The sequence below is a fragment of the Argentina silus genome, assembly GCF_951799395.1.
Source record: "Argentina silus genome assembly, chromosome: Y".
Lineage (NCBI taxonomy): Eukaryota > Metazoa > Chordata > Actinopteri > Argentiniformes > Argentinidae > Argentina > Argentina silus.
The window spans coordinates 41,649,435-41,676,430 of NC_139654.1; the positions used below are offsets into that span (position 1 = coordinate 41,649,435).

The 26,996-nt window shown below is 40.4% G+C and overlaps 2 pseudogenes across 2 annotated transcripts in view; both read left to right on the plus strand.

Moving 5' to 3' along the window:
- LOC310823672 (cytochrome P450 3A27-like) overlaps window positions 1-7,102 on the plus strand; it is a 50,484-nt pseudogene extending 43,382 nt beyond the window's left edge. Inside the window, exon 11 of the transcript in view lies at window positions 7,084-7,102. The product of the transcript in view is annotated as a cytochrome P450 3A27-like (transcript). The remainder of the gene's footprint in view (window positions 1-7,083) is intronic.
- LOC310824130 (cytochrome P450 3A30-like) overlaps window positions 1-26,996 on the plus strand; it is a 187,048-nt pseudogene that overhangs the window by 60,201 nt on the left and 99,851 nt on the right. The window contains exons 3-10 of the transcript in view: window positions 9,120-9,219; window positions 9,353-9,466; window positions 9,904-9,992; window positions 10,103-10,238; window positions 10,835-10,904; window positions 11,077-11,237; window positions 17,562-17,781; window positions 17,985-18,145. The product of the transcript in view is annotated as a cytochrome P450 3A30-like (transcript). The remainder of the gene's footprint in view (window positions 1-9,119; window positions 9,220-9,352; window positions 9,467-9,903; window positions 9,993-10,102; window positions 10,239-10,834; window positions 10,905-11,076; window positions 11,238-17,561; window positions 17,782-17,984; window positions 18,146-26,996) is intronic.

The window sequence follows — 26,996 nt, forward strand, 5'->3', positions numbered from 1 at the left end:
CTAGGCAGAATTCATACCCAATATAATTTGCGTGAGGTTTTCCCTGCTTACGCCAATCACGCTCACGTTGTTCCCCTCGCAACGATGGGGCAGAGTGCTCCGCTGCCCCACAGCAGAAAGACGGGACAGAGAGCGCAGTCCGCACACACTAGTAATTACTAGTAATTAGTAATTACTCCAAAAACAGCACTATACGAATTATGAGTCAAGTTTTATATATTTATACACACCAATTTCACCATTTAATCTATTTTGTATTAAATATAAAATACTTATTATTATTACTAATAAAAAATAGGACTAATAATTGTTTCGTATTTGTAATGTACTTTATGAGACTTTATGTTTGTAATGTACTTTATAAAGAAAAAAACCCTGTATATCCCCAAATTTGATTCTATGCAATATGTTTTTTCAAATGTTGTATTTGTCTTGTAGGCTACTTTTGTGTAAGCCGTATATTGTGGGTAAAATGCACTATAAATTCAAATGAACTTAAACTTAAATGTGTATTGCAGTGGAATCCTAACTCGAGATCCGCGTGAAAATCGAATCAATTTCCCATTGACATGAATGCAAGATTTACGCGCGCGGATTTGGAGTGAGGATTCCACCCAAAATGCGTTGCTATTGGTATCATTATGACGTTGATATGTACACAGAATTGAGAATGTTCTGCAATAATACACAAAGTTCGTGAACTTTTAGTTTAGTGGCATAACGAGCTAAGACGCAACCTGAACCTGTGCAATCAGTATTACCAGAGTGAGATATAAAGAGATTATAACCGGAAGATTCGGCGCTTATACACAGCCTACTGACTGAGGTAGGCTAATGTAGGCCAGAGATGTAGTATAGTTGACATATAGTATAGTTTTATAACACTTGTATTTGTAAATACTTGAGACGGCATAGGCCGACTACCTTTACAGCATTTGGACAAGGGACGCGTAAAAATGTCACTGAGAGATATCTGTCACTAGGAGATGATATTCCCATTAAGTCGAATTCAGCGTTGGATATTTCTATATGCCTAAAAACTCACATCTTTAGAAAGGCCTTCCTTTAGGTCCTGTCCTCTTGTTGTTGTTAGTGTTTTGTTTGTGTTTTTGTTTGTGTGTCTATTGCACTCAACTGCACAGGCTTTGAAATTGTCGGCTACAAATGAAAAACACATTCCAAATAAAATATATTTTTTATTATTATTATGAGAGACCTAAATGCATGAATTGAATTAGGGCTATTTTAATTTTGCCGAGGTCTTCTGCTTATTAGCCTATAGGCTCCTACCTGTACCAGGCCGATTCCAGTTAATAAAATGTGCCCATTATATGGCCACTGATATTTGACCTGTTGGCCACAATTGTAGGCTATATTTCAAGGCGTGTCAACAAACATAGCCAGCCAACCCACACTGGAAGCTTTTGCTGACTCTAACATAGGCCTCTGACAGGACCAAGTCACTTCGAACCATTGCATCGAACGCTGATAAGAGTTGTTAGGCAGTGAATTACCATGATAGTCATTCCAAACCCATTATGACGCCAGCCGAACGCACATTATAGATAATAACATTTCTTTGCTGCCAATCGGTGTACTGGTATTTGTTGACTGATTCAGTAGGGCAAACTCAAAGATTGTTATCCCTTTCTCATTTGGGGAATCTTTCTGACATTCCTGTTGCATTATAGTATGGGTGTGTGGAGATTATTTCAATCATTTTTGTTTGTGTTCTATCTACTGTAGGTGCATAAAAACAATGGAGGTGAAAATATATATGAGTATTGAGGATATCAGGAAGGAGCATGAGAGGATTAAGACAGAGAAGGCAGAGTTTGAGAAAAAGGAATATGAGGAATATGAAAAACAAAAGAGAAGGGACCAAAAAGTTAGGCAGAGGGAGGAGGAGATCCTGGCCAGAAAGGCAGAAAGACTGCAGGAGGACAGGAATGAGTTCAATAGGGAGAGGGAGGAGATGGACAGTGGGATCAAGATCCTCATGATGGAGATTGAGAAAGAGAAGGAGTCCTCAAAGGAGATACTTAGAAAGGCTGAGAAGGCAGAGGCAGAGTTCAATATGATGAGGAAGGAGAGCGTGAAAATCCAAAGAGACGGACAGAAGGTGGAGCAAGAAATGCTCAGGATGTGGAAGGAGAAGGAGACATTTCTCAAGGCCAAGAAACAGATGGAGAAAGAGATGGAGAAAAATATGGTGGCAGTCAAGAGGAGAGAGGCCCTGGTGATGGAGGCCGAAGAAAGACTTAAACTGAGCAAGGAAAAAGAGAAGGAAGAGCAGGAGAAGGAGACCTCAAAGGAGATGCTTAGAAAGACAGAGAAGGTCGGAGCAGAGTTGCAAATGATAAAGAAGGAGTGGATGAAAATCAAAAGAGACGGGCAGAAGGTGGAGCAAGAAATGCTTGGGATGTGGAAGGAGAAGGAGACATTTAAAAAGGATAAGAAACAGATGGAAAAAGAGATAGAGGCCATCAAGAGGAGAGAGGCCCTGGTGATGGTGGCTGAAGAAAGAGCGAAACAGAGTCTGGAAAAAGAGAAGCTAGAACAGGAGAGGGAGACATTGAAGAAGGTGAGCATGGTGACGATTAGAGAGATGGTAGAGAACCTATAGACTAAGTAGATGAAGGTGATTGTTGCTAGTTTTACTATAGCATTTAGTCCATGACCTTCAACTCTCAGTTGAATTTGTCCAATTCTTGTCTCACCTTGCACTCCCCTCTGATGTTACTTTTTTAATTTCAGATGAACGATGGCTCCAGATATGCCACAACCCTCATGTTCTCGTTGAGAGCGACTCCTCTGATGGCTCAGCTGGTACACAATCAGGCAAACCAGGGGACGAGCCTTTCTGTCAAAAGCCTTGTTGATGTGGCCCTGGCTGAGAGCGTGTGGGGGTGCAGAGATAAGACAGGGGACTGCACATGCCGACACCGTTAGCCTGGAAACCTCAACACAATTGGCCGCTATTTAGGGATACATAGCAAATCAATTTATATAGTTGTCTTAAGTTCAATAAATTAAGTTGAACATTAAATTAAATTGACTTCCTTTCTCTACCACTGTGACTGCTTGTGGCATTTATTATTATAGAAAGTCTTACTTGTGATGACCGTGATGTATGTAGCTGAAGATGAATGTAGCTATTTATTTTAAGTATCTCTGGATAAGAGCTTCTGCTAAATTACTCAAATAATGTATCCATTTCCTGTTAACCATCTCTAAACCCTAGATGGCAGTATTTACTCTTACACCAGAAACGTGACCAGTTGCACGTGTGGATGCAGAAGAAATAGCCTCCCAGTCTGTTTCTGCAAGGAACTTCTAATTTATGGATTCTGTACATTGTTTTATGTTGAGAGCCTTGTCAAGTCTGAATATCTTAGAGTTGGGGTTTGTCCTCTACCTCCAAATATAAATGAGGACAATCACTTTGTTTTTCATACAGGTACCACTATTGTATGTATTTCTATAATCTATGTTTCTATTACTTTACCATACTATGAAACTAATTGAATATGTTTTTAAGCGTCCAAAAAGCATTGATACCATTTCCAAGCACTCCAAGAATCATTTTGCGTTGCTGCTGCAGCAGCCGCGCAATGTCAACACTTTACACACGCACTGGTGTAGCATGTAACATTAAAATCCATCAACTTCATATCACACCATTGATGATTGGTGAACTTGTTGGATCAGTTAAGGCCTGTGCCAGAAAACAGTACACACACCAATCACACAATGGGACTATAACAGGCACATACAGTGCATTCTGAAAGTATTCAGACCCCTTCACTTTTTCCGTATTATGTTATGTTACAGCCTTATTCAAAAATAGATGAAATTATTTTTTTCCTCATTAATCTACACACAATACGCAATAATGACAAAGGTGCTTCAACAAAAAACGTAAAGGGTCTGAATATTTATGTAAAGGTGATATTTCAGTTTTTTATTTTGAATAAATGAGCAACAATTTCTAAAAACCTGTTTTTGCTTTGTCATTATGGGGTATTGTGTGTAGATTGATGAGGAAAAAGGCTGTAACATCACAAAATGTGGCAAAAGTGAAGGGGTCTGAATACTTTCAGAGAGCACTGTATTTACATCTTGATTCACAGAATCACACCTCGTACACACTTGCAAGTGATAGCAACGCCTATCACCTGTCCCAATAAAGGGATGCTACAAGCGCACCATTTCATCCTTTCCACTCTTCACTCTCTGACTGTCTGAAGTGTACTGTAGTTGTGTTGTTGTAGCTGGGTACACCTCAGCCTATGATTCTCACGGGGCATTAGGTTGAAAAGTGTACTGTAGTTGTGTTGTTGTAGCTGGGTACACCTCAGCCTATGATTCTCATGGGACGTTAGGTTGAAAAGTGTACTGTAGTTGTGTTGTTGTAGCTGGCTACACCTCAGCCTATGATTCTCACGGGGCGTTAGATTGTCTCTGATAGAATCCTACGGTTCAGCTCAACGATGATTTTCACCTTCTGAGCACCTGTTAACTCTCTGAGCTAGCAGGCTAACCTGTGAGCTCTCAATTCTTTGTTATTGTTGAACCCTAGCTCGACGATAATTCCTCAGGTTATTATAAGGTCACATGTGTAGGCTACAGCTAGCACTTGGGACGGACGGCTAACTAAGTTACTTGTTGTTTCCGGACAGCTGAGAACCTTGGCTAGCTTTGACAAGGTAATATTGAGAAATATTAGCACCCTGTTTGCAGGAGGGTTGGTCAGCTTGTGTTTGTAGCCCTAGGACTACTGAGCACTTTCTAGTAATTAATAATTTACTAGCTAGTTACCTCGTATAATGATCTGGAACATACCAGTTCTCTCTGGTGTGGGACCACCATATCTAACTATGCGGGTACCAGTTCCCTGTGGTAGCACGTGGGTGTAGCAATGCTGAGGTGTGCTGATATTATACCTGTTTGTTGCATCGTGCGCTGTATCTAAACTAACCCCACAACTAAGTCAACTAATAAACATGGGCTACGCATATCTTAAACATGCCTGTGTGTGTGTGTGTGTGTGTGTGTGTGTGTGTGTGTGTGTGTGTGTGTGTGTGTGTGTGTGTGCGTGCGTGCGTGCGTGCGTGCGTGCGTGTGTGTGTGTGTGTTTGTGCGTGCTTGCGTACATGTGTTTTTTCGGGGGTTGCAGAGAAAGTCTTCCAGCTGTTCCAATGACAACATCCATCCATCCATACATACATAGACCTATGCATTTAATTCTGGTTTGTTTATAACTAAGAGGAAGACACATTTATCATCAAAAACCACTAGTTATCATCAAAAAGGATGGTCACAGTTTGCTAAAAAAGAGTACCTAAAAAGCCTGCAAAGGTCTCGTAAAAGATATTGTGGACAGATGAGATGAATATTATCATGGACGTGACAAAAGTTTGGAGAAAAAAGGATCTGCCCAAGATCCACAGCATACCACCTCATCTGTGAAACATGGTGCAGGGGGTGTTAGGTGTGGGCATGTATAGTTGCCATTAGAACTTGCTAACTTGTCTTAATTGATGATTGTACCTGCTGACGGCAGCAGCAGAATGTATTCTGAAGTGCACAGAAACATCTTGTCTGCTTGAGTGCAAGCAAATGCCTCCAAATGCATTGGATGGAGCCACACCATACAATAAAACAATGACCCAAAACACTGCCATAGCAACTAGTGGAAAGATCTTGATTGGCCAAGTCAATCTTCAGATTAAAATTCAATTGAACATGCATTACATTTCCCTAATGATAAGAATTTAGGCAAAAAGACCTCAAAACAAACAACAACTAAAGATGGCTGCAGTACAGGCCTAGCAGAGCATCACCAAAGAAGATGCCCAGCGTCTGGTAAGGTTAGTGGGTTGCAGACTTCAGGCAGTTATTGTCCACTAAATACTAGTGGATTGTCCACTAAATACTAAACATGACTGCTTCATTTGGACATTTGATAAGTCTGTCCCATTACTTTTGGGTACACTGAAATAGGGGGATTATGCATAAAAAGTGGGGTAATTTCTAAATGGTGAAACCAATGTGTATACAAATACCATCAAATAAAAGCTGAGAATCTCTACTTTAACCTTGTAGTAATTGTTTAATTTCAAATCCAAACGTTTGATAAAGTTCTTCATAACCAACATCAGGGAGATGTGACCAGAGAGTGGATCCTGGCTATAAGGGCACACACTTGCCAACACACATTCTGGTGTGACATGTGCGATGTCTTATTGATCTATGTTGCTTTGGCTGTCTCCATGTGTGGATCATTGTAATCAGGGGTGGGGCTGGCCTTTTAAACACCTGTGCTTTGTTTCATTCAGGGAAAACAAAGAGATTTTTAACATTTCTTTTAAAGAGACAACACACATTTTCTGCCATGCCTCTGTCAATTGATTTGGCTTTAATCAATGGTTTCTTCTTGATGTTGTGTACATGTTTTCATGCCTATGTCACCTTTCAGAGGAAATCAAGGAACCTATCCAGATCTGATGTCGTATTAGATGAGTCAAACCCTGTCAGAACATAGTTTGCTTTTGCTAGATTCTTTTCTTTTCTTTTGTCTAGTATTGGTATACATGGTCGAAATGATGCACTCATGTTTAGTATTTGGTCGACAATACTTTGTATGCAATAACCGTCTGGGACCCATTGACCCCACCAGGTGCTGGGTATCTTCTCTGGTGATATTCTGCCAGGCCAGCCATCTTTTTGCCAGGTCTTTTTGCCCAAAATCTTACCATCAGAAAATGAAATGCATGTTCAATAGGATTTAAATCCAAACATTGACATGGCCAGTCAAGGACTTTCCACTTTTTCGCCCTGAAAATCTCCCTAGCTCCAATGGCAGTATGTTTTGGGTCATTGTCTTACTGTATGATGAAGCGCCATCCAATGAATTTGGAAGCATTGTTTTTACTCGACCAGACAAGATATTTCTGTACACTTCAGAATACATTCTGCTGCTGCTGTCAGCAGTAACATCATCAATTATGATAAGTTAGCAAGTTCTAGTGGCAGCTATACATGCCCAAACCATAGCATCCCCTCCACCATGTATCACAGATGGGATGGTATGCTGTAAACCTTGGGCAGATCCTTTTTTCTCCAAACTTTCCTCTTGCAATCACTCTGATAATATTCATCTTATCTGTCCACAAGACTTTTTTCCACACCTCTGCAGGCTTTTTAGGTACTTCTTAGCAAACTGTAACCTGACTATCCTTTTTAAGAATAACTAGTGGTTTGCATCTTGCAGTGAAGCCTCAGCCATTTGCGATTGCTGAGCTCATCAGTGCTTGATTTTGGCAAGTCTAAGGTTTTGACTATGTTTCAGATTTTTCAGCTTTCACCATTTGTAAATTCATTTGCTATTGTAATGTATCTCACACCTTGTCCTTTGTTGGGAATGATATTTAAGGAGAGGGACAGCGAGATATTCTTTGAGTTTTGGGTTAGGCCCATCACGGGCATCATTCTCCCGCGTTTTCCTTGACGCACATTAACGTATGGTTAAAACTTACAGACGTATGTTGTTTTAAATTGTGTTAAAATGGTTATTTTGTTGATACTCTATTCTCATTCTTCCTATGGGCATTAATGTGATGTTGTGCGCTCGATAAAGGTTCTGTTAATCAGGGCTGGCTCTAGCCATTTGGTGCCCAAGCATTTTTCCTTCTTTTGCATTATCAAATGTCTAAATTAAGCACTCATGTTTAGTATTTGGTCCCCAATCCTTTGTATGCAAAAGTGCAAAAGTCTGTGACCCACTGTGACCCCGCTGGGTATCTTCTCTGGTAATGCTCTGCCAGACCTATGTTGCAGTGACTGTTGTTGTTTTTTTAGGATGTTTTGCCCTAAGTCTCCTCTTGAGCAAATGAAATGCATGTTCTATAGGATTTAAATCTGGAGACTGACTTGGCCAGTCAACAAATTTCCACTTTTTGGCCCTGAAAAATTCCCTAGTTCCTATGGCAGTATGTTTTGGGTCATTGTCCTGCTGTATGATGAAATGCCGTCCAATGAGTTTGGAGCCATTTACTTGTACTTGGACTGACAAGATGTAAATAAATGATTCTCAATTATGCAATTTCTGAGCTCACCAGTGCTTTCTTTCCTTTTAATGAAGTTAAATGAAGTTCCAAACTGTTGATTTTGGTAGGTTTAAGGTTTTGGCTATGTTTACTTTTTTTCTGATATTTCAGCATCATAATGGCTTCCCTGACTTTCAATAACATCTCTTTGGTCCTCATGTTGACAAGACACCAATAGCAGACTGCACAAATTATGTGACGTAACACACCTGACGAACACACTTGTCAAGCCAATTGTCCTATCACTTTTGTGTAGCCTGAAATAGGGGGATTATGCATAAAAGTGTTGTAATTTCTGAATGATAAACCAATATGTACATCAAATAAAAAATAAAAATCTCTACGTTTTTATTTCAAATCCAAACAGAAGAAAAAATGCTTCACTGTCCCATTACTTACGCACGGTACTGTATAACCTTCTGTGGAAAGGGTTCTACATGGAACCCAAAAGGTTTCTTCAAAGGGACAGTGGAAGAAGAACCCTTTTTGGTTCTAGGTAGCACTTTTTCAAAGAGTGCAGGATCTGTGATGGGTCTGTCTGTCTCTATCTACGGTATATTTGCTTGAATGCCACAGCCTATTTAAGTATTGTTGCTGACCATGTGCATCCCTTCATGGCCACAATTTACCCACCTTCTAATGGCTACTTCCAGCATGATAATGCACCATGTCACAAAGCAAAAGTCGTCTTAAACTGGTTTCATGAACATGACAATGAGTTCAGTGTTCTTCAGTGGCCTTCCTTGTCACCGGATCTGAATCCAATAGAACACCTTTGGGATGTGGCAAAACGGGAGATTCACATCTTGAAAGTGCACCTGAAAAATGTGCAGGAATTGCGTGATGCAATCATGTCATCATGGACCAGAATCTCAAAGGAATCAATGTCACGAAGAATTGAGGCTGTTTTGAGAGCAAAGGGAGGCTCTACCCAGTATTAGTATAGTGTTCCTAATAAAGTGTTGGGTGAGTGTATATCTAACTATCTTTGTTTTTGCTGGTCTGTAGGATCTATGATGGCCGTCAGCCCGTCCTGTGTATCATGGACACAGCCATGATCAAAACCATCCTCATCAAGGAATGCTACTCCCTTTTCACTAACAGGAGGGTAATACGCTAAATTGAAGTTGTTGTATGGGGAAAAAAACATAAGGACTTATTAAATAGATAATATCATTGTTATTATAGCATTATTAATATTCGGTTAATTTTGCAGTATATAATCATTGTTATTTTTCGAGAATTTCTATCTCAACGGGCCTCTGTATGACGCCGTGTTTATCGCTGAGGATGATACATGGAGACGGATCCGCAGTGTCCTGTCTCCCTCCTTCACCAGTGGGCGGATCAAAGAGGTACAGTCCCATCTCTCCTCTCCTTCTTTTATTCATTCCAACAACACAAATAAATGAATGACTAACAACTCTGACGTGTGTGTGTGTGTGTTTATGTGATTTGTACTATGTGTATAGTGTGTATTCATTGTTGTTTGTTGTTGTGTGAAGCAGCAACTTTAATTGTCCAAGACAAATTTCCATCCGGGACAAAAAAGTATATTTAATCTTATCTTAGATAAGTTCAGTGGTCAGATGACAGAGTATAGAATAATAGTTCATCTTTGGAGTCACTTATTCCTTGACTATATACATAATGTATCCTGTATGAATGTATATTCTCAGGCTATATAAACATTAAAATAATTCCTGTTTCAAACATGATATTAACCCATGTTTTGCACATATTAATCCATGTATCAATCATCATATTTTTCCATGTATCCTTCCCAACTCAGATGTTCGGGATCATGAAGCAGCACTCTGGTAATTTGGTCAGCAATCTGAAGAAGACGGCCGATAACGAAGAGCCCATTGAACTAAAAGAGTGAGGATTTCTCTCCGAGAAGATAAGGTGAATTTGTAATTTCAGTGAACTCCCCCTTTAATTTTGTGGTTGTGGTTCTGGTGGTCAAAGATTGTGTGGTTGTGTTCCAGGTTCTTTGGACCATACAGTATGGATAAGGTCGTCAGCACTTCATTCAGTGTCGACATCGACTCCCTCCACAACCCCTCTGACCCCTTTGTGACCAACATCAAGAAAATGCTCAAGTTTGACATCTTCAGCCCACTGTTCCTCACAGTCGGTACAACTGCCCCCATATAGCTTTCAGTCTAAATCATTTTGTGCTCAATAAATGAAGCTATTGATTTCATTGATTAGACTGACATAAACCACACTGCCAATGGTTTGCGCTCTACTCATTTGACAAACACATGGGCCCTGTCCAGAACCAACCTCTAGTTCCTAAATGCTGGACACTTGGAGATCTGAGTGGATTGGATACAGAAGTGTCTAGGGATAGAGCCTAGGAGTTGTTTCTGGACAGGGCTGTGCATTGAATAGGATTGGAGTCACGTATCATGGTATTTCCTGTTCCTGTTTGTAACCGTGGCATTTCCTGTCCGTCCAGCATTCTTCCCCTTCATGGGTCCTGTTATGGCAAACAAGGAGGTATCCCTATTCCCTGCCTCGGTCACAGATTTCTTCTACGCTGTCTTTCAGAAGATCAAGTCCAATCGCGTGGCTAGCACCAGGAAGATATGTAAATATATCTGATCAAATATACGATCTTCAGCCAGTATTGTGTAATACAATTGTAGAGATTTGGTAGCATCTGGTAGTTCTCATGTGATTTTGATCTGACGTAAGCCTGCTTCCAGAGTCGGGTAGATTTCCTGCAGCTGATGATAGACTCGCAGAAAGACAGCAACTCAAAGGGAGAGGAGCAGAGTAAAGGTGCCTGCCTTAAACACACACACACGCACACACACACACACACACACACACACACACACACACACACACACACACACTGTATACTAGCATCTAACACACACACATACAGTACCTGCCTCAAACACCTATACCTACAAACACACCTACCACCCCATTTCTCCCATCATCATAGGATTGAGTGACCATGAGATCTTGTCCCAGGCAATGATGTTCATCTTTGCTGGCTATGAGACCACCAGTAGCTCTCTGTCCTTCCTGGCCTACAATCTGGCAACCAACCCTCACATCATGACCAAGCTGCAGGAGGAGATAGACACTGTGTTTCCCAACAAGGTAACCCCTCTGCAGACTCCTATATAGTACTATTCATGTGGAACAGGTGATAGTGACAGTGACAGTGTGATAGTGACATGATAGTGACAGTGTTTTAGAGGGTACTGATGAGTGTGTAACCCCTGTGCACTGCAGACTCCTACAGATGGTTAGATAGGTGACAGTATTTTGCAGTGTGCTAATGTGTCTGTAGCATCCCTGTGCAGACTTCTGCCCAGTATTATTCATTTGAAACAGGAAGTAGATAGGTGTTGTTGGAATCTTCAGAATAGTTAAAAGGCCAGTACCTGAGGACCTGAGGGATCTACAGGGTATATACCTTAAAAGCATGTCTGACATGCAGTGGTGTGCATGACCATAGAGTGATTTCTAAACTAATACAATTATCTTAAAATAAATTATAAAACTAACAGGTAATCAGTGCAGAGACTTGTGTGATATGTGCTCTCCATCTGACTCGTGCTGCTGCATTTTGTATCATTTGCCAAGAGATTTCTTTGGTCGACCAGACAGGAGAGTGTTACAGTAATCAAGGTTGCTAGTAATACAAGCATGCATTCGTCTCTCAGTGTCAGCCTGGGAGAGGAAAGGTTGCACCTTTACAGCTGTGTTCTGTAAAGGTCCATGTAATATTCAAGCGTTCTAAAAGCTTCCTAACGGTTGTAATGACTATCTTTAATCGGTAGCGATCAGGGAACAAGATCCCTTATAATAAATCCCTTATGAATAAATATTTCATTTACGAACGCTGTTTTGGTTCGGAAAACACGCTTTTTAAAATGCAGTGTCCTACCTGACATTCGGTTTGCATATAAACATGTTGTGAGTGCCAGGGGTGTTCTAGGGGAGTAGACTGACCTTTCTCTGGTGGCTGCCTCTCCCAATCGTGTGCGCATGCAGAAAAACAACAGCTAATGTCCAACACTGCAAGTTCATTTCGGGGGGATATATTATTATTAGGGAGGATGTTGTTGTTTGGACAACTTCAGACAGAATTTCTCCACGATGGCAGATTTCCGGCAAACTTACTTACTCTTCTTTAAGTGATACAAATATGTTTTAGTCACATTCTTGATATGGGTTTCAAAATTAAGATCTGAGTCAATGGTAACACCTTGTTTTTTTGCCTGGTGCTTAGTATTACTGTAAGTAGTGTCTTTAAGTGTGCAGACAGTTTGACCAGGACAAGGACAAAGAGCATTTTGGCATCAGCATTAATTAATTAATTCTAAGGTCATTAAGAACCTAGTTAATAACTTAACAACATAGTGCTATCTCAGTGCTATGATCGGCACAAAAGCCAGATTGGAACATGTCAAAGGTACAGTTGGGAAGAAGGAGATTATTTAACAGTTTGAACACCTTTTTTTCAAGAATTATTATTTTTTTGCTTAAAAAGGGAAGGTTGGAGATTGGCCTAAAATCGCTAAGGACTGAAGAGTCTAAGTTACTTTTCTTCAGGAGGGGTTTCACCATGGTAGTTTTAGGTGCAGATGAACAGACCCCCACTTTGCTGAGCATTTCTGTATGACCACTGCAAAAGAGTTCATAGTGCTTCCATGTGGTGGAAGGTGGGGTAACAAGTCATCAAACACATCTTCAGGTCTTGCCTGAGTGATCCTCCTCACCTAATATTGGTTCTCTTATCTCAGAAGTATGTTGCAAATTCCTCACATTTGTAGGTGGAGAGCAGATCACCAGGTGTCTTGTGGGCGGGATTTATAAGGCTGTCAATCGTTGAAAAGAGCACTGTTTGAGTTGTTATGATTCATTATCAATTTTGAGAAATGATCCCGTCTGTCTTGGCGTTTTTTTATTGCCTTATTAAAAGCAGAAAGATGCTCTCGAAGAATATCAAGGTGGACCTGCAGTTTTTGTCCGCTCAGACTTTCTGCAAATTCTTTTAAATTTGGCCACAGCCTTTTTCAGTTTGACTGGTGCTACAGAGTCGATAGTTGCCCTTAGTTTGGTGTTGAAGCTGGTTGCTAAATCATTATCACAGGAGGAAGCTGTTGATGGTGTACTATTCATATTCATATTCATCATGAAATTCTCATCTGCTCAGCGACATGGCTAGATAAATAATAGAGTGAAAATATATTTTTCCCCACTTCTAATAGACTGACATGCATTCATGTTTAGCCAGGTTTCAGATAAAAACATTACAGTGCAGCTTTCGCTCTGAGATAAGATCAATAAAGGTTTTGCCAGATAGGGACCTAATATTCAAAAGCACCATGGTAATGTTCTCTGGGCTGTTCGGTGCTGCCCGGCCACAGTTAATGGAATGGATACCAAGTTATTCACATTTGAACCACCTGACAGTTTTCTTGTAGTCTGTCGACTGTGATAGGAAATAATAGACTGTAGCACATTCAGTATTTGTCAGAAAACGTGTTCTTTATTTGAAGGAGAAGACAAACTACTTCTTACTTTTAGCTATTTATTTATATGTCAAAATTCTAGACTTGTACAAGGACCACTTTTGGCGAAGAAAATCACAGTCAGCAAGCTGTTAATCTGTAACCAACCTTCCAAAAATGGATGCATTCAAACAGTCAAACAAGGCATTTTACAGTAAACAGAATGATTGTGATTGGCTATTTGGTTGGGGAGGAGCCGCGGTTTAGACTTGGCTCTCCTCTTGTTGGTGTTTTAGGCTGGTCCCAGCCCCTGACACTCGATCCGTTCCAGGTGGAGATATCGCCGGTCCGTTCCCTCTGGGGAACGAGTTGACCTGCTGAAGAAAACATACACCTACTCTGATTTGTCCTAGCCTAGTATTTTTCCATTACATCATTCTTATGTTATGTGTGTGTTGGAGCATCTATCTTGATGACCTGACCCTTACCTCTTCATGTATTAATCCAAGTACCATGGAACTAATGCTTGATTCATCTCATTTAATGCTTGATTCATCTCAACAGGCCATCACATTAGTAGATTTCAGATGATTAAAAAACATATAAATTCAATTGATTTGCATATGGAATATCAAATACAATTAGTAAATTTAATCACCCTAAATAAAGAACTGAATAGCTTTATTTACTCGTCTGCTATTGAGCATTATGATGCAACTGTTTTTATAAAAATAATTTCTAACAAAACCCTCCTTTCACACCTTTTAAGGTGTGAACCAAAAATAAATTGTTTTTTATAAAAATTTCTCAACAAAACCCTCCTTTCACACCCCTTAAGGTGTGAACTAAACCTTTACCACAGGAGTCTTGGGTGTTGCGGTCTCAGGCTCTGCCTCCACCTGCCGTACCTGGTTAGACAAAACTCGAGACAAGTTAGTCAATGCATTAATGTAGTCATTGCAATTTATGTGCCAAATGTCTAAGGACGGCAGGTGGCCTCCATGTCTTGGAGGACCTGGCATTTGAGCGACCTGTCAACAACTCATTGGGCGTTAGATGTGTTTTGCTGTTTGATGAGTTCCTCATCAACATCAGTGCTAGGGGAAGTGCATCTAGCCATGTCAATCTGGTGTCATGGCATACTGGTTGGGAATGAGTTCATTCCTTAGCCATTTTACTTCAGTGCTGGCTGTCTCTTTTTTACAGGGAGTGGCTTCCACCCACTTAGTGAGCCTATCCACCATTACTAGTAGGTATCTGTAGCCTTTCACTCTGTTGTCTGCACCCATATCTGATGTCCTTGAATGGTGCGTCTGGTACTGGGAACTTTCCCATGGGACACTTGTAGACCATCTTTGGGTCGTGGTCATTGCATGTGTCACATTCTGTCATATAGTTTTCCACCATGCTGGTCATGTATGGATGAATTTTGATTTTAATCAAATTAGTGTCAATCACCGGCCTGTATAGATGGGGTCAAGCAGTAGTTCCAAAACTTGAACACTATATGGAGCTAATCAGTAATTGCTGAACATAAACATTAAATGGAGCTTAATCATTAATTACTGAACATGAACACTAGTTGGAGCTAATCAATAATTGCTAAACATGAACATTAAATGGAGCTAGTCAATAAAGCTGAACTTGAACACTAGATGAAGCCAAAACACTAGTTGCTCTGCTTTAAGGAAGTAACGAGACAAAGAGAACTTTTCAGGGTGGGGCCGGCCTCCCACTTACTGAACAACCACAACAACAGTAGAGCGAACGCTCGCACAATTTTTATAACAGTTTACACCAACATGTTTTCATCAGTATGTCACTTTCTTTTACTTTCAAACACAATTACTCTCCAAACTCTCTCACCTCCCTCAGCTTCAATGCTTTACCTATTCACACAACCTGGTCCCATACGCTCTCCACTCACAACAAGATTAACTCTAACACACAACAAATATAATTTATCAGGACTTTAACCTGAATGGGACTTTAACCCAAAACAAAAAATTTACAGGGACTTTAACCCTGAGGGCCTCTAACCCAGAACAATAGAATTTACAGGGACTTTAACCCTGAGGGCCTCCAACCCAGAACAATAGAATTTACAGGGACTCTAACCCTGAGGGCCTCCAACCCAGAACAATAGAATTTACAGGGACTCTAACCCTGAGGGCCTCCAACCCAGAACAATAGAATTTACAGGGACTTTAACCCTGAGGGCCTCCAACCCAGAACAATAGAATTTACAGGGACTCTAACCCTGAGGGCCTCCAACCCAGAACAATAGAATTTACAGGGACTTTAACCCTGAGGGCCTCCAACCCATTTATCAGGACTTTAACCTGAAAGGACTTGAACCTAAAACAAAAAATTTACAGGGACTTTAACCCTGAGGGCCTCTAACCCATTTATCAGGACTTTAACCTGAAAGGACTTGAACCTAAAACAAAAAATTTACAGGGACTTTAACCCTGAGGGCCTCTAACCCAGAACAATAGAATTTACAGGGACTCTAACCCTGAGGGCCTCCAACCCAGAACAATAGAATTTTGACATATATTACTTTGATTGTTAAATTTTCATTAACGGTTTCATTAAGTATACATAGATTTGTAAATTTGGTAGTTGGTTTACTCTTACCTCCTCCACACTCACAGTCTACACTATTCAAAGTTAACTATGCAGAATTCGGTTTATAACAACAGGTTTCTGCTTACCTTTTTGTTTTTGGCCAGCCTCTGTGAGTGTTGAGGGGTTACAAGAAAACAACTCCGTCTGGCTTCCGTCTCCCGGACTTCGCCGTCGGTTCAATTCGGTCCAATTTCTTCTCTTCAAATCACGTCGGGGTCACCAAATTTGTCAGAAAACGTGTTCTTTATTTGAAGGAGAAGACAAACTACTTCTTACTTTTAGCTATTTATTTATATGTCAAAATTCTAGACTTGTACAAGGACCACTTTTGGCGAAGAAAATCACAGTCAGCAAGCTGTTAATCTGTAACCAACCTTCCAAAAATGGATGCATTCAAACAGTCAAACAAGGCATTTTACAGTAAACAGAATGATTGTGATTGGCTATTTGGTTGGGGAGGAGCCGCGGTTTAGACTTGGCTCTCCTCTTGTTGGTGTTTTAGGCTGGTCCCAGCCCCTGACACTCGATCCGTTCCAGGTGGAGATATCGCCGGTCCGTTCCCTCTGGGGAACGAGTTGACCTGCTGAAGAAAACATACACCTACTCTGATTTGTCCTAGCCTAGTATTTTTCCATTACATCATTCTTATGTTATGTGTGTGTTGGAGCATCTATCTTGATGACCTGACCCTTACCTCTTCATGTATTAATCCAAGTACCATGGAACTAATGCTTGATTCATCTCATTTAATGCTTGATTCATCTCAACAGGCCATCACATTAGTAGATTTCAGATGATTAAAAAACATATAAATTCAATTGATTTGCATATGGAATATCAAATACAATTAGTAAATTTAATCACCCTAAATAAAGAACTGAATAGCTTTATTTACTCGTCTGCTATTGAGCATTATGATGCAACTGTTTTTATAAAAATAATTTCTAACATATTCCAAGCAGTCAATCCACTAAAAGCAGCCCAGTTTAGTGGCATTTTGACTTCTGATTGATCCTTGTGTACATCTATCATTTACATTGTTCAACTATCAAGATAACATTATTTAGCGATTTTTTTGTTTATTCATGTATAACAAAAAAGCAAGACACTATTACACACGTACATTGAAAGTAATGGCGTTCTGTATGCGGGTGTCATGAAATTAGGCTATGCAGATTAGAATAAGTACAGTACTGTGTTCATTTCCCAAAAAAAGAACACAAAAAACTAACAGCTCTTCAGATTTGCAACGAAAAATAGTTAGTTCTGGGTTTCGGCTACGTGAACGACCAATCACTAGTGCTCATGTGAGTGTAATATCCCTGTGCAGGCTCCTATCCAGTACGAGGCTCTGATGCAGATGGACTATCTAGACAGCGTGATCAACGAGTCTCTCAGGTTGTACCCCATCGACTTGAAAGAGTCGCCAAGAAATCTGTTGAGATCAGCGGCATCACCATCCCCAAGGGTATGGTTGTCATGATACCCATCTGGACCTTGCACCGTGACCCCGATGTGTGGGAAGACCCAGAGGAGTTCAAACCAGAGAGGTAATGGGCCACATCTTAACCACAACCACAATATCAATCACAACAGCAACGATAAGAGCAGTGTTCCACAAACAACCATAAAACAAACCTAAATGCGACGACCAAACACAAACAGGTTTCTTCAACCATGTATAACCATCATATTACTGTGATTTAATTGATATGTTCTTTAACCCCTCCTCCTCTGAACTCTCCGTGTGTAGGTTCAGTAAGGAGAACAAGGAGAGCATCGACCCATACACCTACATGCTGTTCGGGTTGGGCCCACGGAACTGTATCCGTGCGATTCGCTCTGGTATTGATGAAACTGGCGATGGTGGAGATTCTACAGAGGTTCAACTTCACCGTCTGTAAAGAGACAGATGTGAGACAAAATAATGATACAATGATTGTAAATATAATTTTGTACCTATGACTTTGTTGCGTTTCTATATGTAGCAGAGGTGATTTTGGAATCACACTCGCATGATGAGGTAGCCCTGCCTGAGACATGTAAACTGAAGTGTCGCCCTCAGACCTTGAGGATGTCCTCTTGGCTTAATAGTAGCGTTTGTGTCTTCCACATGGGAGACCCGGGTTTGAACCCCCATACTACAATTCTGTACTTGCGTACTGCATGAGTATGTACTCCCCATTTAATTTCCCAGATTGCATTTTTCAGTACTAGGCGCCAATCATCCTCAGTATAGGCTACCTACTAAATGATGGAAGTGTGAGATTTAAAAAAAAGCTATTTGTATTTCTGCAAAACTCCCTCGAGACTTCATAGGGCCATTTTAATGTATGTCGACCCAAGAGAGGTTGTCCAGGAGTTTGAGTTTATTTGAATTTATAGTGCAATGCTACCCGAACGTAACAGTGACACTGTATTAGGTAACATTCATAGTGTAACGCTGACATCTGTTTTACTCGTTCCTTCATACTTTAACTGTGTGTCAACTCTCACCAGATCCCCATTGAGATGGACCTGTTCCGCTGCCAGGAGTCCAACGACAACCAGCTCAAAGCAGACAGCCAGTGATGAGGACCTGCCCTGCTGCAGGTCTCTCAGTTATTATGTTACACATAGATTTAGGATCAGCCCCAACACTGGCTACTTTCAAAAATGGGCTTTAAAAAAAAAGGGCTTCGCTTTTGCCTTAAATTGAAACTAAATTGGCGCTAATAATTGCACTGTGACCCTAAAATGCACTGTGACTTTTTTTCTTTTTTTCTGTCTTTTATGCGTTTTTATTCTAATTTTTTTTTCATGCTCTTTCCTTTTTATCTATTTTACGTAAAGCACTTTGAATTGCCTGTGTATGAAATGTGCTATATAAATAAACTTGCCTTGCCTTGCCTTGCCTCGCCTCGCCTCTGGGCTCTGCTGCTACTGTATGCTGCTCTCTTTGTATCTGTCTATTAGTGGAGGTCCAGGACTAGTTGTACAGAGACAGTTGTTGTCTGTCGTCTGCAGTGCAGGGATTTGCATGTGACTTGTGTATGTTTTGTACTTGTCTGGTAGTGGGTCTCTATCATCACGCTAAAAACGTGTGTATAATCACAAACTAAATCATAACATGAGAATGAACAACATGCCATCAAAACATGCCAATAAATAGGTGTTAGATTAGATTTAACTTTATTGTCATTGTGCAGAGTACAAGTACAAAGATAACGAAATGCAGTTAGCGTCTAACCAGAAGTGCAAAAAAGCGTGCAATGTGCAATGTGAACAATATATACAGGTAGAGCAGTATAAGCAATAAATGAGCAGTATAAGTAGTGCAGTATAAGCAGTATATGAGCAGTATAAGTAGTGCAGTATAAGCGGTATATGAGCAGTATAAGCAATATATGAGCAGTATAAGTAGTGCAGTATAAGCAGTATATGAGCAGTATAAGCAGTATATGAGCAGTATAAGTAGTGCAGTATAAGCAATATATGTATTAACAGTAACATTATAAGCAGAATAAATATAGAATGCAGTATGAACAGTATAAGCAGTATATGAGCTGTATAAGTAGTGCAGTTACCAATGTATTGGGTCTATCTATGGGTATCGTAGTGCAGCAGTAGTCAAAATGTACCTGCATTTTATCGGTTGAAGTGCCATCTCATCTGTCATAAGATTTGACTTGTAAAACTGAAAAGTAGGATACAACTAATAGCCTAAATGTATAAACACAGACCACAACCAAAAAACAACATGGGAAAATCGTTTACGCATCCTCTGCAGCAGGAACAGTGCAGAGAAAAAGTATGTACAGTAAACCCCATAACTGAATACACTTCATACGCTTCAGCGCGACACAGAACGCCTATACTGCAACAAAGTAAAAAGATGAGACAGACACGTGTCTTCAATAACTTGCATGTTTAATCAAAATACAAGCATTCGGCACATCGTTAACTTGTAGGAAAGTTTAATCAGGTTTTATCAATTGTATTATTTTAAATGTGAAATAAATAGCATCAGTGCAGAGGCTATAACACACTACAAAAGTCACATTAAATCACGGAAAGTAGGCTAGGCTAATTAACGGAACTATATGAATATACAGCCCGAGCCTAGTCCAGGGTTCTGAAAGCGACAAGTAACAAGTGTGCCCATCAACGGTCTAGATATTAGGCCTATACGTAACATTTAGTCCTCCACTTTATATCACAGCCAGTATAACGTTTAAAATGACTACAAAACAAAAGCAATATAGTCTACAGTGAACGGCGCATTGTCCATTTGTCATACATGTCCAAACAGACCTGCACACTTGAATAGGAAAGTAGCGCGGCGGTTCGTTGCTTCAGCAAACCTCTCGATGACTTTACTGTTGAAATCCATCTGTCCCTGAATCAATGCATTTTCAATGGAAAGCATGTCAAGGCCGTTCAGTCGCTGGTGTCTGTTCTGTTCTGACAGATGTATAATGTCTTTGAATCCAGCCGATGCCCAAATAGTCTCCACCAAAAATCATACATGGGAAACAGAACAGCGCATGTTTCGAGGTGGTAGCGGTTAGCCATCTCTTTTTGTCAAACCATTCCTGTTGGCCCTAAACGTTTTATCTCCAACTTCTCTTCCAAAGGCAATGTACTAAACCGCATGGTCAACAAATAATCTACACGATTCATTGTGAAAACTTTAGCTAGCTAGCATTAGCGATAGACGTACAGTAGATGAACTGAATTGCTTTGTGATTATTTCCTGTCATGTCAGACCACGTTAACGACATTAGCGTTTAATAGTTTTTCGCCACCTGTTGCTAGGCAGAATTCATACCCAATATAATTTGCGTGAGGTTTTCCCTGCTTACGCCAATCACGCTCACGTTGTTCCCCTCGCAACGATGGGGCAGAGTGCTCCGCTGCCCCACAGCAGAGAGACGGGACAGGGAGCGCAGTCCGCACACACTAGTAATTACTAGTAATTAGTAATTACTCCAAAAACAGCACTATACGAATTATGAGTCAAGTTTTATATATTTATACACACCAATTTCACCATTTAATCTATTTTGTATTAAATATAAAATACTTATTATTATTACTAATAAAAAATAGGACTAATAATTGTTTCGTATTTGTAATGTACTTTATGAGACTTTATGTTTGTAATGTACTTTATAAAGAAAAAAACCCTGTATATCCCCAAATTTGATTCTATGCAATATGTTTTTTCAAATGTTGTATTTGTCTTGTAGGCTACTTTTGTGTAAGCCGTATATTGTGGGTAAAATGCACTATAAATTCAAATGAACTTAAACTTAAATGTGTATTGCAGTGGAATCCTAACTCGAGATCCGCGTGAAAATCGAATCAATTTCCCATTGACATGAATGCAAGATTTACGCGCGCGGATTTGGAGTGAGGATTCCACCCAAAATGCGTTGCTATTGGTATCATTATGACGTTGATATGTACACAGAATTGAGAATGTTCTGCAATAATACACAAAGTTCTTGAACTTTTAGTTTAGTGGCATAACGAGCTAAGACGCAACCTGAACCTGTGCAATCAGTATTACCAGAGTGAGATATAAAGAGATTATAACCGGAAGATTCGGCGCTTATACACAGCCTACTGACTGAGGTAGGCTAATGTAGGCCAGAGATGTAGTATAGTTGACATATAGTATAGTTTTATAACACTTGTATTTGTAAATACTTGAGACGGCATAGGCCGACTACCTTTACAGCATTTGGACAAGGGACGCGTAAAAATGTCACTGAGAGATATCTGTCACTAGGAGATGATATTCCCATTAAGTCGAATTCAGCGTTGGATATTTCTATATGCCTAAAAACTCACATCTTTAGAAAGGCCTTCCTTTAGGTCCTGTCCTCTTGTTGTTGTTAGTGTTTTGTTTGTGTTTTTGTTTGTGTGTCTATTGCACTCAACTGCACAGGCTTTGAAATTGTCGGCTACAAATGAAAAACACATTCCAAATAAAATATATTTTTTATTATTATTATGAGAGACCTAAATGCATGAATTGAATTAGGGCTATTTTAATTTTGCCGAGGTCTTCTGCTTATTAGCCTATAGGCTCCTACCTGTACCAGGCCGATTCCAGTTAATAAAATGTGCCCATTATATGGCCACTGATATTTGACCTGTTGGCCACAATTGTAGGCTATATTTCAAGGCGTGTCAACAAACATAGCCAGCCAACCCACACTGGAAGCTTTTGCTGACTCTAACATAGGCCTCTGACAGGACCAAGTCACTTCGAACCATTGCATCGAACGCTGATAAGAGTTGTTAGCCAGTGAATTACCATGATAGTCATTCCAAACCCATTATGACGCCAGCCGAACGCACATTATAGATAATAACATTTCTTTGCTGCCAATCGGTGTACTGGTATTTGTTGACTGATTCAGAAGGGCAAACTCAAAGATTGTTATCCCTTTCTCATTTGGAGAATCTTTCTGACATTCCTGTTGCATTATAGTATGGGTGTGTGGAGATTATTTCAATCATTTTTGTTTGTGTTCTATCTACTGTAGGTGCATAAAAACAATGGAGGTGAAAATATATATGAGTATTGAGGATATTAGGAAGGAGCATGAGAGGATTAAGACAGAGAAGGCAGAGTTTGAGAAAAAGATAGAGGAATATGAGAAACAAAAGAGAAGGGACCAAAAAGTTAGGCAGAGGGAGGAGGAGATCCTGGCCAGAAAGGCAGAAAGACTGCAGGAGGACAGGAATGAGTTCAATAGGGAGAGGGAGGAGATGGACAGTGGGATCAAGATCCTCATGATGGAGATTGAGAAAGAGAAGGAGTCCTCAAAGGAGATACTTAGAAAGGCTGAGAAGGCAGAGGCAGAGTTAAATATGATGAGGAAGGAGAGTGTGAAAATCCAAAGAGACTGACAGAAGGTGGAGCAAGAAATGCTCATGATGTGGAAGGAGAAGGAGACATTTCTCAAGGCCAAGAAACAGATGGAGAAAGAGATGGAGAAAAATATGGTGGCAGTCAAGAGGAGAGAGGCCCTGGTGATGGAGGCCGAAGAAAGACTTAAGCTGAGCAAGGAAAAAGAGAAGGAAGAGCAGGAGATGGAGACCTCAAAGGAGATGCTTAGAAAGACAGAGAAGGTCGGAGCAGAGTTGCAAATGATAAAGAAGGAGTGGATGAAAATCAAAAGAGACGGGCAGAAGGTGGAGCAAGAAATGCTCGGGATGTGGAAGGAGAAGGAGACATTTCTCAAGGCCAAGAAACAGATGGAAAAAGAAATGGAGGCAGTCAAGAGGAGAGAGGCCCTGGTGATGGAGGCCGAAGAAAGACTTAAACTGAGCCAGGAAAAGGAGACGCTAGAGGAGGAAAAGGAGACCTCAATGGAGATGCTTAGAAAGACAGAGAAGGTCGGAGCAGAGTTGCAAATGATAAAGAAGGAGTGGATGAAAATCAAAAGATGTGGAAGGAGAAGGAGACATTTAAAAAGGATAAGAAACAGATGGAGAAAGAGATAGAGGCCATCAAGAGGAGAGAGGCCCTGGTGATGGTGGCTGAAGAAAGAGCGAAACAGAGTCTGGAAAAAGAGAAGCTAGAACAGGAGAGGGAGACATTGAAGAAGGTGAGCATAGTGACGATTAGAGAGATGGTAGAGAACCTATAGACTAAGTAGATGAAGGTGATTGTTGCTAGTTTTACTGTTGCATTTAGTCCATGACCTTCAACTCTCAGTTGAATTTGTCCAATTCTTGTCTCACCTTGCACTCCCCTCTGATGTTACTTTTTTAATTTCAGATGAACGATGGCTCCAGATATGCCCCAACCCTCATGTTCTCGTTGAAAGCGACTCCTCTGATGGCTCAGCTGGTACACAATCAGGCAAACCAGGGGACGAGTCTTTCTCTCAAAAGCCTTGTTGATGTGGCCCTGGCTGAGAGCGTGTGGGGGTGCAGAGATAAGACAGGGGACTGCACATGCCGACACCGTTAGCCTGGAAACCTCAACACAATTGGCCGCTATTTAGGGATACATAGCAAATCAATTTATATAGTTGTCTTAAGTTCAATAAATTAAGTTGAACATTAAATTAAATTGACTTCCTTTCTCTACCACTGTGACTGCTTGTGGCATTTATTATTATAGAAAGTCTTACTTGTGATGACCGTGATGTATGTAGCTGAAGATGAATGTAGCTATTTATTTTAAGTCGCTCTGGATAAGAGCTTCTGCTAAATTACTCAAACGTAGGCCTAAAGTACATCCGTAAAATAATGTATCCATTTCCTGTTAACCATCTCTAAACCCTAGATGGCAGTATTTACTCTTACACCAGAAACGTGACCAGTTGCACGTGTGGATGCAGAAGAAATAGCCTCCCAGTCTGTTTCTGCAAGGAACTTCTAATTTATGGATTCTGTACATTGTTTTATGTTGAGAGCCTTGTCAAGTCTGAATATGTTAGAGTTGGGGTTTGTCCTCTATCTCCAAATATAAACGAGGACAATCACTTTGTTTTTCATACAGGTACCACTATTGTATGTATTTCTATAATCTATGTTTCTATTACTTTACCATACTATGAAACTAATTGAATATGTTTTTAAGCGTCCAAAAAGCATTGATACCATTTCCAAGCACTCCAAGAATCATTTTGCGTTGCTGCTGCAGCAGCCACGCAATGTCAACACTTTACACACGCACTGGTGTAGCATGTAACATTAAAATCCATCAACTTCATATCACACCATTGATGATTGGTGAACTTGTTGGATCAGTTAAGGCCTGTGCCAGAAAACAGTACACACACCAATCACACAATGGGACTATAACAGGCACATACAGTGCATTCTGAAAGTATTCAGACCCCTTCACTTTTTCCGTATTATGTTATGTTACAGCCTTATTCAAAAATAGATGAAATTATTTTTTTTCCTCATTAATCTACACACAATATGCAATAATGACAAAGGTGCTTCAACAAAGAACTGAGTAAAGGGTCTGAATACTTATGTAAAGGTGATATTTCAGTTTTTTATTTTGAATAAATTAGCAACAATTTCTAAAAACCTGTTTTTGCTTTGTCATTATGGGGTATTGTGTGTAGATTGATGAGGAAAAAGGCTGTAACATCACAAAATGTGGAAAAAGTGAAGGGGTCTGAATACTTTCAGAGAGCACTGTATTTACATCTTGATTCACAGAATCACACCTCGTACACACTTGCAAGTGATAGCAACGCCTATCACCTGTCCCAATAAAGGGATGCTACAAGCGCACCATTTCATCCTTTCCACTCTTCACTCTCTGACTGTCTGAAGTGTACTGTAGTTGTGTTGTTGTAGCTGGGTACACCTCAGCCTATGATTCTCACGGGGCGTTAGGTTGAAAAGTGTACTGTAGTTGTGTTGTTGTAGCTGGCTACACCTCAGCCTATGATTCTCATGAGGCATTAGGTTGAAAAGTGTACTGTAGTTGTGTTGTTGTAGCTGGCTACACCTCAGCCTATGATTCTCACGGGGCGTTAGATTGTCTCTGATAGAATCCTACGGTTCAGCTCAACGACGATTTTCATCTTCTGAGCACCTGTTAACTCTCTGAGCTAGCAAGCTAACCTGTGAGCTCTCAATTCTTTGTTATTGTTGGACCCCAGCTCGACGATAATTCCTCAGGTTATTATTAGAACTTGCAAGGTCACATGTGTAGGCTACAGCTAGCACTTGGGACGGACGGCTAACTAAGTTACTTGTTGTTTCCGGACAGCTGAGAACCTTGGCGAGCTTTGACAAGGTAATATTGAGAAATATTAGCACCCTGTTTGCAGGAGGGTTGGTCAGCTTGTGTTTGTAGCCCTAGGACTACTGAGCACTTTCTAGTAATTAATAATTTACTAGCTAGTTACCTCGTATAATGAATTGGAACATACCAGTTCTCTCTGGTGTGGGACTAGCACCATATCTAACTATGCGGGTACCAGTTCCCTGTGGTAGCACGTGGGTGTAGCAATGCTGAGGTGTGCTGATATTGTACCTGTTTGTTGCATCGTGCACTGTATCTAAACTAACCCCACAACTAAGTCAACTAATAAACATGGGCTACGCATAACTTAAACATGCATGTGTGTGTGTGTGTGTGTGTGTGTGTGTGTGTGTGTGCGTGCGTGTTTGTGCGTGCTTGCGTACATGTGTTTTTTAGGGGATGCAGAGAAAGTCTTCCAGCTGTTCCAATGAGAACATCCATCCATCCATCCATACATAGACCTATGCATTTAATTCTGGTTTGTTTATAACTAAGAGGAAGACACATTTATCATCAAAAACCACTAGTTATCATCAAAAAGGATGGTCACAGTTTGCTAAAAAAGAGTACCTAAAAAGCCTGCAGAGGTCTCGTAAAAGGTATTGTGGACAGATAAGATGAATATTATCATGGACTAGAGTGACAAAAGTTTGGAGAAAAAAGGATCTGCCCAAGATTTACAGCATACCACCTCATCTGTGAAACATGGTGCAGGGGGTGTTAGGTGTGGGCATGTATAGTTGCCATTAGAACTTGCTAACTTGTCTTAATTGATGATTGTACCTGCTGACGGCAGCAGCAGAATGTATTCTGAAGTGCACAGAAACATCTTGTCTGCTTGAGTGCAAGCAAATGCCTCCAAATGCATTGGATGGAGCCACACCATACAATAAAACAATGACCCAAAACACTGCCATAGCAACTAGTGGAAAGATCTTGATTGGCCAAGTCAATCTTCAGATTAAAATTCAATTGAACATGCAT